Genomic DNA, 14,784 nt, shown 5'->3' on the forward strand with positions numbered 1-14,784 from the left:
GTATTTGACTTAATACCTCTAGCGACCCGTTTTGTCTGCTTCCACTTTTGGGAGTCTGATTACTTTTTACCGGTTGTATCACACCTTTCTAAAATTCCTACTTTTTGTTGACCCCTTGCTCAACACTCTGTGAAGACAAAAGAAATGTTGTAAAATACACAGTCCTCCATTCCAATGAAACTGTGTGGCGTTCCATCGTTAACTCTGACATCGCAGTTCCGCTCATCCGCCCGCGTCTCTTGCGCAGATGTGTATAGATGGGGGATTAGCTCAAATGGTAGAGCGCTCGCTTAGCATGCGAGAGGTAGCGGGATCGATGCCCGCATCCTCCACACACATGCTTTTCCATCTTGAACCCCAGAGACAAACACTCATTTTCTGCACCTTCCGCTCGCTAGGAATGAGGATCAAAGGCTGGCAAAACCTTAGCTGGGGTATCCTTTGATAGCTCAGCTGGTAGAGCGCAGGACTGTAGATTGACAAAATGTTGAGAAAACTGTAATCCTTAGGTCGCTGGTTCAATTCTGGCTCGAAGGAACTTTTACGTCACGTTGATAACACACCGTCTTTCTTGTTGACCCTTTCCCGTTTGCATCCCATGATACAACAGCGTCTTCCTTACTCCACCGCTTTAGTGGAAAACGGCCCACATCTCTGGCAAACCATTTTTGGGCTTCTACCTGCCAGGGTAATTACCTATTACTGTTACCCTGACTCAATTAAAAAAGGGGAGTCGGGCAGCTTGCTAGAAAGAGTTACAGAGTTCAGCTGGGTAGGGTTGAGGATCAAAGGCCAAAAAAGACTCTTGTGGGGTATCCTTTCATAGCTCAGTGGCCATCAAGTTCCCCCTTTTTAGCCTCACTGCACCTCAGTCCAGAGCACAAAAAAAAGCAACAAGGGCAAGAGTGCTATCTCCCACTTTCCATTCCATCTACTAGGTCATTGGAGAAGAACTAAAGTCAGTAGCGACCCTTATTGGCAGCAGCCCACTACTTTGTTTGAAGACAAAGTGCTTTGTATTTGACTTAATACCTCTAGCGACCCGTTTTGTCTGCTTCCACTTTTGGGAGTCTGATTACTTTTTACCGGTTGTATCACACCTTTCTAAAATTCCTACTTTTTGTTGACCCCTTGCTCAACACTCTGTGAAGACAAAAGAAATGTTGTAAAATACACAGTCCTCCATTCCAATGAAACTGTGTGGCGTTCCATCGTTAACTCTGACATCGCAGTTCCGCTCATCCGCCCGCGTCTCTTGCGCAGATGTGTATAGATGGGGGATTAGCTCAAATGGTAGAGCGCTCGCTTAGCATGCGAGAGGTAGCGGGATCGATGCCCGCATCATCCACACACATGCTTTTCCATCTTGAACCCCAGAGACAAACACTCATTTTCTGCACCTTCCACTCGCTAGGAATGAGGATCAAAGGCTGGCAAAACCTTAGCTGGGGTATCCTTCAATAGCTCAGCTGGTAGAGCGGAGGACTGTATATTGACAAAATGTTGAGAAAACTGTAATCCTTAGGTCGCTGGTTCGATTCCGGCTCGAAGGAACTTTTACGTCACGTTGATAACACACCGTCTTTCTTGTTGACCCTTTCCCGTTTGCATCCCATGATACAACAGCGTCTTCCTTACTCCACCGCTTTAGTGGAAAACGGCCCACATCTCTGGCAAACCATTTTTGGGCTTCTACCTGCCAGGGTAATTACCTATTACTGTTACCCTGACTCAATTAAAAAAGGGGAGTCGGGCAGCTTGCTAGAAAGAGTTACAGAGTTCACCTGGGTAGGGTTGAGGATCAAAGGCCAAAAAAGACTCTTGTGGGGTATCCTTTCATGGCTCAGTGGCCATCAAGTTCCCCCTTTTTAGCCTCACTGCACCTCAGTCCAGAGCACAAAAAAAAGCAACAAGGGCAAGAGTGCTATCTCCCACTTTCCATTCCATCTACTAGGTCATTGGAGAAGAACTAAAGTCAGTAACGACCCTTATTGGCAGCAGCCCACTACTTTGTTTGAAGACAAAGTGCTTTGTATTTGACTTAATACCTCTAGCGACCCGTTTTGTCTGCTTCCACTTTTGGGAGTCTGATTACTTTTTACCGGTTGTATCACACCTTTCTAAAATTCCTACTTTTTGTTGACCCCTTGCTCAACACTCTGTGAAGACAAAAGAAATGTTGTAAAATACACAGTCCTCCATTCCAATGAAACTGTGTGGCGTTCCATCGTTAACTCTGACATCGCAGTTCCGCTCATCCGCCCGCGTCTCTTGCACAGATGTGTATAGATGGGGGATTAGCTCAAATGGTAGAGCGCTCGCTTAGCATGCGAGAGGTCGTGGGATCGATGCCCGCATCCTCCACACACATGCTTTTCCATCTTGAACCCCAGAGACAAACACTCATTTTCTGCACCTTCCGCTCGCTAGGAATGAGGATCAAAGGCTGGCAAAACCTTAGCTGGGGTATCCTTCGATAGCTCAGCTGGTAGAGCGGAGGACTGTAGATTGACAAAATGTTGAGAAAACTGTAATCCTTAGGTCGCTGATTCGATTCCGGCTCGACGGAACTTTTACGTCACGTTGATAACACACCGTCTTTCTTGTTGACCCTTTCCCGTTTGCATCCCATGATACAACAGCGTCTTCCTTACTCCACCGCTTTAGTGGAAAACGGCCCACATCTCTGGCAAACCATTTTTGGGCTTCTACCTGCCAGGGTAATTACCTATTACTGTTACCCTGACTCAATTAAAAAAGGGGAGTCGGGCAGCTTGCTAGAAAGAGTTACAGAGTTCAGCTGGGTAGGGTTGAGGATCAAAGGCCAAAAAAGACTCTTGTGGGGTATCCTTTCATAGCTCAGTGGCCATCAAGTTCCCCCTTTTTAGCCTCACTGCACCTCAGTCCAGAGCACAAAAAAAAAGCAACAAGGGCAAGAGTGCTATCTCCCACTTTCCATTCCATCTACTAGGTCATTGGAGAAGAACTAAAGTCAGTAACGACCCTTATTGGCAGCAGCCCACTACTTTGTTTGAAGACAAAGTGCTTTGTATTTGACTTAATACCTCTAGCGACCCGTTTTGTCTGCTTCCACTTTTGGGAGTCTGATTACTTTTTACCGGTTGTATCACACCTTTCTAAAATTCCTACTTTTTGTTGACCCCTTGCTCAACACTCTGTGAAGACAAAAGAAATGTTGTAAAATACACAGTCCTCCATTCCAATGAAACTGTGTGGCGTTCCATCGTTAACTCTGACATCGCAGTTCCGCTCATCCGCCCGCGTCTCTTGCGCAGATGTGTATAGATGGGGGATTAGCTCAAATGGTAGAGCGCTCGCTTAGCATGCGAGAGGTAGTGGGATCGATGCCCGCATCCTCCACACACATGCTTTTCCATCTTGAACCCCAGAGACAAACACTCATTTTCTGCACCTTCCGCTCGCTAGGAATGAGGATCAAAGGCTGGCAAAACCTTAGCTGGGGTATCCTTCGATAGCTCAGCTGGTAGAGCGGAGGACTGTAGATTGACAAAATGTTGAGAAAACTGTAATCCTTAGGTCGCTGATTCGATTCCGGCTCGACGGAACTTTTACGTCACGTTGATAACACACCGTCTTTCTTGTTGACCCTTTCCCGTTTGCATCCCATGATACAACAGCGTCTTCCTTACTCCACCGCTTTAGTGGAAAACGGCCCACATCTCTGGCAAACCATTTTTGGGCTTCTACCTGCCAGGGTAATTACCTATTACTGTTACCCTGACTCAATTAAAAAAGGGGAGTCGGGCAGCTTGCTAGAAAGAGTTACAGAGTTCAGCTGGGTAGGGTTGAGGATCAAAGGCCAAAAAAGACTCTTGTGGGGTATCCTTTCATAGCTCAGTGGCCATCAAGTTCCCCCTTTTTAGCCTCACTGCACCTCAGTCCAGAGCACAAAAAAAAGCAACAAGGGCAAGAGTGCTATCTCCCACTTTCCATTCCATCTACTAGGTCATTGGAGAAGAACTAAAGTCAGTAGCGACCCTTATTGGCAGCAGCCCACTACTTTGTTTGAAGACAAAGTGCTTTGTATTTGACTTAATACCTCTAGCGACCCGTTTTGTCTGCTTCCACTTTTGGGAGTCTGATTACTTTTTACCGGTTGTATCACACCTTTCTAAAATTCCTACTTTTTGTTGACCCCTTGCTCAACACTCTGTGAAGACAAAAGAAATGTTGTAAAATACACAGTCCTCCATTCCAATGAAACTGTGTGGCGTTCCATCGTTAACTCTGACATCGCAGTTCCGCTCATCCGCCCGCGTCTCTTGCGCAGATGTGTATAGATGGGGGATTAGCTCAAATGGTAGAGCGCTCGCTTAGCATGCGAGAGGTAGCGGGATCGATGCCCGCATCCTCCACACACATGCTTTTCCATCTTGAACCCCAGAGACAAACACTCATTTTCTGCACCTTCCGCTCGCTAGGAATGAGGATCAAAGGCTGGCAAAACCTTAGCTGGGGTATCATTCGATAGCTCAGCTGGTAGAGCGGAGGACTGTAGATTGACAAAATGTTGAGAAAACTGTAATCCTTAGGTCGCTGGTTCGATTCCGGCTCGAAGGAACTTTTACGTCACGTTGATAACACACCGTCTTTCTTGTTGACCCTTTCCTGTTTGCATCCCATGATACAACAGCGTCTTCCTTACTCCACCGCTTTAGTGGAAAACGGCCCACATCTCTGGCAAACCATTTTTGGGCTTCTACCTGCCAGGGTAATTACCTATTACTGTTACCCTGACTCAATTAAAAAAGGGGAGTCGGGCAGCTTGCTAGAAAGAGTTACAGAGTTCAGCTGGGTAGGGTTGAGGATCAAAGGCCAAAAAAGACTCTTGTGGGGTATCCTTTCATAGCTCAGTGGCCATCAAGTTCCCCCTTTTTAGCCTCACTGCACCTCAGTCCAGAGCACAAAAAAAAAGCAACAAGGGCAAGAGTGCTATCTCCCACTTTCCATTCCATCTACTAGGTCATTGGAGAAGAACTAAAGTCAGTAACGACCCTTATTGGCAGCAGCCCACTACTTTGTTTGAAGACAAAGTGCTTTGTATTTGACTTAATACCTCTAGCGACCCGTTTTGTCTGCTTCCACTTTTGGGAGTCTGATTACTTTTTACCGGTTGTATCACACCTTTCTAAAATTCCTACTTTTTGTTGACCCCTTGCTCAACACTCTGTGAAGACAAAAGAAATGTTGTAAAATACACAGTCCTCCATTCCAATGAAACTGTGTGGCGTTCCATCGTTAACTCTGACATCGCAGTTCCGCTCATCCGCCCGCGTCTCTTGCGCAGATGTGTATAGATGGGGGATTAGCTCAAATGGTAGAGCGCTCGCTTAGCATGCGAGAGGTAGTGGGATCGATGCCCGCATCCTCCACACACATGCTTTTCCATCTTGAACCCCAGAGACAAACACTCATTTTCTGCACCTTCCGCTCGCTAGGAATGAGGATCAAAGGCTGGCAAAACCTTAGCTGGGGTATCCTTCGATAGCTCAGCTGGTAGAGCGGAGGACTGTAGATTGACAAAATGTTGAGAAAACTGTAATCCTTAGGTCGCTGATTCGATTCCGGCTCGACGGAACTTTTACGTCACGTTGATAACACACCGTCTTTCTTGTTGACCCTTTCCCGTTTGCATCCCATGATACAACAGCGTCTTCCTTACTCCACCGCTTTAGTGGAAAACGGCCCACATCTCTGGCAAACCATTTTTGGGCTTCTACCTGCCAGGGTAATTACCTATTACTGTTACCCTGACTCAATTAAAAAAGGGGAGTCGGGCAGCTTGCTAGAAAGAGTTACAGAGTTCAGCTGGGTAGGGTTGAGGATCAAAGGCCAAAAAAGACTCTTGTGGGGTATCCTTTCATAGCTCAGTGGCCATCAAGTTCCCCCTTTTTAGCCTCACTGCACCTCAGTCCAGAGCACAAAAAAAAAGCAACAAGGGCAAGAGTGCTATCTCCCACTTTCCATTCCATCTACTAGGTCATTGGAGAAGAACTAAAGTCAGTAGCGACCCTTATTGGCAGCAGCCCACTACTTTGTTTGAAGACAAAGTGCTTTGTATTTGACTTAATACCTCTAGCGACCCGTTTTGTCTGCTTCCACTTTTGGGAGTCTGATTACTTTTTACCGGTTGTATCACACCTTTCTAAAATTCCTACTTTTTGTTGACCCCTTGCTCAACACTCTGTGAAGACAAAAGAAATGTTGTAAAATACACAGTCCTCCATTCCAATGAAACTGTGTGGCGTTCCATCGTTAACTCTGACATCGCAGTTCCGCTCATCCGCCCGCGTCTCTTGCGCAGATGTGTATAGATGGGGGATTAGCTCAAATGGTAGAGCGCTCGCTTAGCATGCGAGAGGTAGCGGGATCGATGCCTGCATCCTCCACACACATGCTTTTCCATCTTGAACCCCAGAGACAAACACTCATTTTCTGCACCTTCCGCTCGCTAGGAATGAGGATCAAAGGCTGGCAAAACCTTAGCTGGGGTATCCTTTGATAGCTCAGCTGGTAGAGCGCAGGACTGTAGATTGACAAAATGTTGAGAAAACTGTAGTCCTTAGGTCGCTGGTTCAATTCTGGCTCGAAGGAACTTTTACGTCACGTTGATAACACACCGTCTTTCTTGTTGACCCTTTCCCGTTTGCATCCCATGATACAACAGCGTCTTCCTTACTCCACCGCTTTAGTGGAAAACGGCCCACATCTCTGGCAAACCATTTTTGGGCTTCTACCTGCCAGGGTAATTACCTATTACTGTTACCCTGACTCAATTAAAAAAGGGGAGTCGGGCAGCTTGCTAGAAAGAGTTACAGAGTTCAGCTGGGTAGGGTTGAGGATCAAAGGCCAAAAAAGACTCTTGTGGGGTATCCTTTCATAGCTCAGTGGCCATCAAGTTCCCCCTTTTTAGCCTCACTGCACCTCAGTCCAGAGCACAAAAAAAAAGCAACAAGGGCAAGAGTGCTATCTCCCACTTTCCATTCCATCTACTAGGTCATTGGAGAAGAACTAAAGTCAGTAACGACCCTTATTGGCAGCAGCCCACTACTTTGTTTGAAGACAAAGTGCTTTGTATTTGACTTAATACCTCTAGCGACCCGTTTTGTCTGCTTCCACTTTTGGGAGTCTGATTACTTTTTACCGGTTGTATCACACCTTTCTAAAATTCCTACTTTTTGTTGACCCCTTGCTCAACACTCTGTGAAGACAAAAGAAATGTTGTAAAATACACAGTCCTCCATTCCAATGAAACTGTGTGGCGTTCCATCGTTAACTCTGACATCGCAGTTCCGCTCATCCGCCCGCGTCTCTTGCGCAGATGTGTATAGATGGGGGATTAGCTCAAATGGTAGAGCGCTCGCTTAGCATGCGAGAGGTAGCGGGATCGATGCCCGCATCCTCCACACACATGCTTTTCCATCTTGAACCCCAGAGACAAACACTCATTTTCTGCACCTTCCACTCGCTAGGAATTAGGATCAAAGGCTGGCAAAACCTTAGCTGGGGTATCCTTCGATAGCTCAGCTGGTAGAGCGGAGGACTGTATATTGACAAAATGTTGAGAAAACTGTAATCCTTAGGTCGCTGGTTCGATTCCGGCTCGAAGGAACTTTTACGTCACGTTGATAACACACCGTCTTTCTTGTTGACCCTTTCCTGTTTGCATCCCATGATACAACAGCGTCTTCCTTACTCCACCGCTTTAGTGGAAAACGGCCCACATCTCTGGCAAACCATTTTTGGACTTCTACCTGCCAGGGTAGTTACCTATTACTGTTACCCTGACTCAATTAAAAAAGGGGAGTCGGGCAGCTTGCTAGAAAGAGTTACAGAGTTCAGCTGGGTAGGGTTGAGGATCAAAGGCCAAAAAAGACTCTTGTGGGGTATCCTTTCATAGCTCAGTGGCCATCAAGTTCCCCCTTTTTAGCCTCACTGCACCTCAGTCCAGAGCACAAAAAAAAAGCAACAAGGGCAAGAGTGCTATCTCCCACTTTCCATTCCATCTACTAGGTCATTGGAGAAGAACTAAAGTCAGTAACGACCCTTATTGGCAGCAGCCCACTACTTTGTTTGAAGACAAAGTGCTTTGTATTTGACTTAATACCTCTAGCGACCCGTTTTGTCTGCTTCCACTTTTGGGAGTCTGATTACTTTTTACCGGTTGTATCACACCTTTCTAAAATTCCTACTTTTTGTTGACCCCTTGCTCAACACTCTGTGAAGACAAAAGAAATGTTGTAAAATACACAGTCCTCCATTCCAATGAAACTGTGTGGCGTTCCATCGTTAACTCTGACATCGCAGTTCCGCTCATCCGCCCGCGTCTCTTGCGCAGATGTGTATAGATGGGGGATTAGCTCAAATGGTAGAGCGCTCGCTTAGCATGCGAGAGGTAGTGGGATCGATGCCCGCATCCTCCACACACATGCTTTTCCATCTTGAACCCCAGAGACAAACACTCATTTTCTGCACCTTCCGCTCGCTAGGAATGAGGATCAAAGGCTGGCAAAACCTTAGCTGGGGTATCCTTCGATAGCTCAGCTGGTAGAGCGGAGGACTGTAGATTGACAAAATGTTGAGAAAACTGTAATCCTTAGGTCGCTGATTCGATTCCGGCTCGACGGAACTTTTACGTCACGTTGATAACACACCGTCTTTCTTGTTGACCCTTTCCCGTTTGCATCCCATGATACAACAGCGTCTTCCTTACTCCACCGCTTTAGTGGAAAACGGCCCACATCTCTGGCAAACCATTTTTGGGCTTCTACCTGCCAGGGTAATTACCTATTACTGTTACCCTGACTCAATTAAAAAAGGGGAGTCGGGCAGCTTGCTAGAAAGAGTTACAGAGTTCAGCTGGGTAGGGTTGAGGATCAAAGGCCAAAAAAGACTCTTGTGGGGTATCCTTTCATAGCTCAGTGGCCATCAAGTTCCCCTTTTTTAGCCTCACTGCACCTCAGTCCAGAGCACAAAAAAAAAGCAACAAGGGCAAGAGTGCTATCTCCCACTTTCCATTCCATCTACTAGGTCATTGGAGAAGAACTAAAGTCAGTAACGACCCTTATTGGCAGCAGCCCACTACTTTGTTTGAAGACAAAGTGCTTTGTATTTGACTTAATACCTCTAGCGACCCGTTTTGTCTGCTTCCACTTTTGGGAGTCTGATTACTTTTTACCGGTTGTATCACACCTTTCTAAAATTCCTACTTTTTGTTGACCCCTTGCTCAACACTCTGTGAAGACAAAATAAATGTTGTAAAATACACAGTCCTCCATTCCAATGAAACTGTGTGGCGTTCCATCGTTAACTCTGACATCTCAGTTCCGCTCATCCGCCCGCGTCTCTTGCGCAGATGTGTATAGATGGGGGATTAGCTCAAATGGTAGAGCGCTCGCTTAGCATGCGAGAGGTAGTGGGATCGATGCCCGCATCCTCCACACACATGCTTTTCCATCTTGAACCCCAGAGACAAACACTCATTTTCTGCACCTTCCGCTCGCTAGGAATGAGGATCAAAGGCTGGCAAAACCTTAGCTGGGGTATCCTTCGATAGCTCAGCTGGTAGAGCGGAGGACTGTAGATTGACAAAATGTTGAGAAAACTGTAATCCTTAGGTCGCTGATTCGATTCCGGCTCGACGGAACTTTTACGTCACGTTGATAACACACCGTCTTTCTTGTTGACCCTTTCCCGTTTGCATCCCATGATACAACAGCGTCTTCCTTACTCCACCGCTTTAGTGGAAAACGGCCCACATCTCTGGCAAACCATTTTTGGGCTTCTACCTGCCAGGGTAATTACCTATTACTGTTACCCTGACTCAATTAAAAAAGGGGAGTCGGGCAGCTTGCTAGAAAGAGTTACAGAGTTCAGCTGGGTAGGGTTGAGGATCAAAGGCCAAAAAAGACTCTTGTGGGGTATCCTTTCATAGCTCAGTGGCCATCAAGTTCCCCCTTTTTAGCCTCACTGCACCTCAGTCCAGAGCACAAAAAAAAAGCAACAAGGGCAAGAGTGCTATCTCCCACTTTCCATTCCATCTACTAGGTCATTGGAGAAGAACTAAAGTCAGTAGCGACCCTTATTGGCAGCAGCCCACTACTTTGTTTGAAGACAAAGTGCTTTGTATTTGACTTAATACCTCTAGCGACCCGTTTTGTCTGCTTCCACTTTTGGGAGTCTGATTACTTTTTACCGGTTGTATCACACCTTTCTAAAATTCCTACTTTTTGTTGACCCCTTGCTCAACACTCTGTGAAGACAAAAGAAATGTTGTAAAATACACAGTCCTCCATTCCAATGAAACTGTGTGGCGTTCCATCGTTAACTCTGACATCGCAGTTCCGCTCATCCGCCCGCGTCTCTTGCGCAGATGTGTATAGATGGGGGATTAGCTCAAATGGTAGAGCGCTCGCTTAGCATGCGAGAGGTAGCGGGATCGATGCCCGCATCCTCCACACACATGCTTTTCCATCTTGAACCCCAGAGACAAACACTCATTTTCTGCACCTTCCGCTCGCTAGGAATGAGGATCAAAGGCTGGCAAAACCTTAGCTGGGGTATCATTCGATAGCTCAGCTGGTAGAGCGGAGGACTGTAGATTGACAAAATGTTGAGAAAACTGTAATCCTTAGGTCGCTGGTTCGATTCCGGCTCGAAGGAACTTTTACGTCACGTTGATAACACACCGTCTTTCTTGTTGACCCTTTCCCGTTTGCATCCCATGATACAACAGCGTCTTCCTTACTCCACCGCTTTAGTGGAAAACGGCCCACATCTCTGGCAAACCATTTTTGGGCTTCTACCTGCCAGGGTAATTACCTATTACTGTTACCCTGACTCAATTAAAAAAGGGGAGTCGGGCAGCTTGCTAGAAAGAGTTACAGAGTTCAGCTGGGTAGGGTTGAGGATCAAAGGCCAAAAAAGACTCTTGTGGGGTATCCTTTCATAGCTCAGTGGCCATCAAGTTCCCCCTTTTTAGCCTCACTGCACCTCAGTCCAAAGCACAAAAAAAAAGCAACAAGGGCAAGAGTGCTATCTCCCACTTTCCTTATGCCTCCATGTCATCACATTGGGTAGTGGCCCCGCCCCCTACCCCACAGGACCAGTAGATATTTAAGTAGAATTGAAGGAGGTGCTCGCTGTCTTTTTTCTCTGTCCTCACCTCACAGGATCCAGAGGCTGCGTTTGCTGCAGCTACATTTTATTTTACACCTACCTGACTGTTTCCTGCAGTCTCCACACATATGCCTCCCATGTGTGAAGGTCCCCTGTAAAGTCTATAAATTGGGCTCATGTGGGACGTCCCCCGTTCTGCTGGTCTTGGGGGGACTCGCAGGTCTGCCGCCTATGTCATCTGTGGCTAAATGCCACAATTTCCTCTATAGCTGGCTACCTTACCTACTATCTGATAGCCCTTTTGGCTTCTGGCCGGGTGTCCTTCTTTCTTCCCCTCGGCGTGGCGTGCGTTCCAGCAGCCATCTGGTGCGCAGCTATGTCGGGGGGCGGGTGCTTGCTGTCAGGCCGCGTACTGGGGGCGGAGACATTCTCCGTCCTAGCTTCCTGTTGGGCGCATCTTTGGGGCAGCGTGGTGCGTCCTGTGGAACGCAAGGTCGCGTATGAGGACGCCTCCTCTGACGTCATGCGGAGGCGTAGCCCTCCGCTCTCCGTGACCCAGGCCGGAAACTGGGTATAAGTGCTCAGTATGGCGGCGTCTTCGCCGCTATACTACGTGGGGCACTTGTATGTGCGTGGGAGTAGCCTCATTGCTCCGGTCCTGCCACTTGTATGCTCCTGTGGTCGCCTCCGACTTGGTTATTCCTTTTCACGAATTACACAGGTAAATCAATACTTATATTCTGCGGCTCTCTTTTCTTTTCTGCTTCCTTAAACTTGCGTCCTTCTCACTGCGTCTCACTTTATCTTCAGCTGACGTTGCCAGCTATCCTTATGGACACCCGATTGCCCGCCAGAGACCAGCATCATGCTGATAGGTAGGTGTCAGGCGGGTAAGTTTATCTTCTACCTGGGAGTGCCCCATTACACCTAGTCAGTAATATGACTGTCCTTTTTTTTTTCTCCAGCCCGAAAAGAAGTAAGAAGAAGAAGAAATCATCAGGCAAGAAATCTTCTTCCCATCACCACTCGTCCAAGAAACACCGCTCCAGAAGTCGCTCTCCACGGCGAAGTTCAGAAAGGCATCAATCTGACAAACGGGACAACAGATCCCCAAGACGGGAACGATCTCCCAGGAGGCCACACCAGCCCGGCTGCTGGGCATGTGGCGAACAATGCATGCAGGGGAAACTTGTATGTGCAAAATGTTTTTCAGACATGCCATCTACTTCCGAACAATCCTCCCTTGATGTTACGGGCCTTATTAAACAAGCAGTACAAGAATCAATGGACTCTTATATTGCCCAACTGCCTCCGAATCAAATTGCATCGCAGGACAATCAACCGGGAGCAGTGGCGGTAGAGGATTGTTCAATGGATGATGTCGCAACCGGATTCGACTTCTCACTGGTACAACCCTATGTCAAAGCTGTTAAAGAAGCTATTGAATGGGAGTCAGGGGACGAACATACCACTCAGGCCGAAACTTCTAAACAAAAGAAAAGATACTACAAGCGTTCTGTCAACACTAAAGAGACCTTTCCGTTTATGGCGGAAATCGAAGATGTCATAAAAGAAGAATGGCAGAAGCTGGAGAAAAAACCACCTCTCGCAAACAGATTACAAAAGATGTACCCACTTAATGAAGCGGAAATTAAACCCCTGGACAACGCCCCAGTAGTGGACGCATCGATCATACGTCTAGCTAAACACATGACTCTCCCTTTAGACGATGCCATATCCTTCAGAGATGTCATGCAACGCAAAGCGGATTTAGACTTAAGGAAAGTTTACTTAGCAGCAGGCGGAGCGTGTAAACCAGCAGTTGCCCTAGCATCGGTGGGGAAAGCCATTCGGGTCTGGACGGACAACATTGAGAGCGCATTGAATTCGGGAGCAGATAAGGACTCCATAATTTCATCTTTAGAAGATCTAAAAATTTCGGGAGACTTTATAGGAGAAGCCTCATTTGATGTTGTTAGAAGCGCATCTCGTGCAATGCTCTACTCAGTCACGGCAAAGCGCGCCCTTTGGCTGAAATCATGGTCGGCTGACACCAACTCACGCCTAGCATGGTGCAAGATACCCTTCGATGGGAAGAGCCTCTTTGGAGAAAGAATGGACGATGCTATTAAAAAGGTCAGTGGAGGCAAGTCGGGACTCATCCCGCAGGATAGACGACCTCCTAGACAACTTCAGCCGATGTCCTCCTTTCAAAGCCAATCAAGATATAGGAACGCCAGATCTTATAGGCCGGGGAAAACTACTAAGAGGACCTGGCACAGTACCCAGTCGTCATTCAACAAAGGGGCAAAACCAAAGACCACCGAACCTTCACCAAATCAGAAGAAGTCCTTTTGACAGTTACAGTGTCCAGGATGTCCCTGTTGGCGCCAGATTGGAAACTTTCAGCGAGATCTGGAGAGCACAAATAAACTCACCCTGGGTGATAAGAACTGTTTCCGAAGGGCATTCCTGGACTTTCAAAACCTTCCCGGAAAATACTATGGTCCCTACAAAAGTTCCGAAGTCTCAGGAGAGAAGGAACATCTTGTACTCATACATAGAAGAATTACTAATCAAGCAGGCAATATCTCGGGTACCTTCAGGACAGCAAGGTCAAGGTTTCTACTCTCCCCTATTCTTAGTCAAGAAAAAGTCAGGGAAACTACGGCCAGTTCTGGACCTGAAAAACCTAAACCAACACATACTGCTGGAGAGCTTCAAGATGGAATCTCTCCAGACAATCTCTCTGGCAATCAACAGAGGAGACTGGATGATTTCAATCGATCTGGAAGATGCATATCTTCATATCCCAATCAAGGAGGAAATGCAACGCTTCCTAAGATTCAATATAGATCATCATCACTTCCAGTTTCGATGTCTCCCTTTCGGCATATCCACTGCCCCAAGGACATTCACGAAGGTTTTAGTAGCGCTGGTAGCCCTTCTCAGATCGCAAGGGTTGCGCTTATACCACTACCTAGACGATCTTCTCCTAATAGCCTCCGACCATTCACGTCTACTGCGACACAGTACAGTCCTCCTGCAGACACTAACGAGATTTGGATGGATTATCAATCAAGCGAAGAGTCAACTCACACCTTCTCAAGACTTAGTCTATTTGGGGGCTCGATTTCAGACCCAAATCAACACGATTTCAATCCCTCCGGAGAAGATACAAACAATCCACAACAGAATTCTGGATATGATAACAGTCAACACGTGTTCAGCAAGATTATGCCTCAGCCTTATAGGCACATTGACAGCGACCATCCCTATGCTACCATGGGCGCACTACCACACCAGACCTTTCCAGTTGGGCTTCTTGTCCCAATGGGACAAAGTGAATATGAATCAGAAAATTCTGATTTTGCCTATAATGAGGAACAGTCTTCAGTGGTGGTTAGTGAAGGACAATATACAATCCCAGATCAGTCTATCACCGGAAGCCCCGATAATCATAACGACAGACGCCAGCAAACAAGGTTGGGGCGCGACCTGCCTAGGGTTAGTAGCCCAGGGCCGCTGGGATCCGGAGACATCCAGGAAATCTTCGAATTTCAAGGAACTGAAGGCTGCACTGATGGCTATGCTTCATTTTCAAACGAATATTGTCAACCAAAA

At 47.0% G+C, this 14,784-nt stretch overlaps 10 non-coding genes across 10 annotated transcripts; all 10 read left to right on the forward strand.

The window, feature by feature from the left end:
• The first annotated feature begins 259 nt into the window (after nt 1-259).
• On the forward strand, nt 260-332 carry TRNAA-AGC (transfer RNA alanine (anticodon AGC)). Its single transcript has one exon. It is a non-coding gene; the product is annotated as a tRNA-Ala (tRNA).
• Nucleotides 333-2,291: 1,959 nt separating this feature from the next.
• Nucleotides 2,292-2,364, forward strand: TRNAA-AGC (transfer RNA alanine (anticodon AGC)). The gene has a single exon. It is a non-coding gene; the product is annotated as a tRNA-Ala (tRNA).
• A 944-nt stretch (nt 2,365-3,308) lies between these two features.
• Nucleotides 3,309-3,381, forward strand: TRNAA-AGC (transfer RNA alanine (anticodon AGC)). The gene has a single exon. It is a non-coding gene; the product is annotated as a tRNA-Ala (tRNA).
• A 943-nt stretch (nt 3,382-4,324) lies between these two features.
• Nucleotides 4,325-4,397, forward strand: TRNAA-AGC (transfer RNA alanine (anticodon AGC)). The gene has a single exon. It is a non-coding gene; the product is annotated as a tRNA-Ala (tRNA).
• A 944-nt stretch (nt 4,398-5,341) lies between these two features.
• Nucleotides 5,342-5,414, forward strand: TRNAA-AGC (transfer RNA alanine (anticodon AGC)). Its single transcript has one exon. It is a non-coding gene; the product is annotated as a tRNA-Ala (tRNA).
• Nucleotides 5,415-7,375: 1,961 nt separating this feature from the next.
• On the forward strand, nt 7,376-7,448 carry TRNAA-AGC (transfer RNA alanine (anticodon AGC)). The gene has a single exon. It is a non-coding gene; the product is annotated as a tRNA-Ala (tRNA).
• Nucleotides 7,449-7,554: 106 nt separating this feature from the next.
• On the forward strand, nt 7,555-7,653 carry TRNAY-GUA (transfer RNA tyrosine (anticodon GUA)). Its single transcript has 2 exons — nt 7,555-7,591; nt 7,618-7,653. It is a non-coding gene; the product is annotated as a tRNA-Tyr (tRNA).
• A 739-nt stretch (nt 7,654-8,392) lies between these two features.
• On the forward strand, nt 8,393-8,465 carry TRNAA-AGC (transfer RNA alanine (anticodon AGC)). Its single transcript has one exon. It is a non-coding gene; the product is annotated as a tRNA-Ala (tRNA).
• Nucleotides 8,466-9,409: 944 nt separating this feature from the next.
• On the forward strand, nt 9,410-9,482 carry TRNAA-AGC (transfer RNA alanine (anticodon AGC)). The gene has a single exon. It is a non-coding gene; the product is annotated as a tRNA-Ala (tRNA).
• Nucleotides 9,483-10,426: 944 nt separating this feature from the next.
• On the forward strand, nt 10,427-10,499 carry TRNAA-AGC (transfer RNA alanine (anticodon AGC)). The gene has a single exon. It is a non-coding gene; the product is annotated as a tRNA-Ala (tRNA).
• The last annotated feature ends 4,285 nt before the right edge of the window (nt 10,500-14,784 follow it).

The sequence above is a fragment of the Hyperolius riggenbachi genome, chromosome 4, assembly GCF_040937935.1.
Source record: "Hyperolius riggenbachi isolate aHypRig1 chromosome 4, aHypRig1.pri, whole genome shotgun sequence".
Lineage (NCBI taxonomy): Eukaryota > Metazoa > Chordata > Amphibia > Anura > Hyperoliidae > Hyperolius > Hyperolius riggenbachi.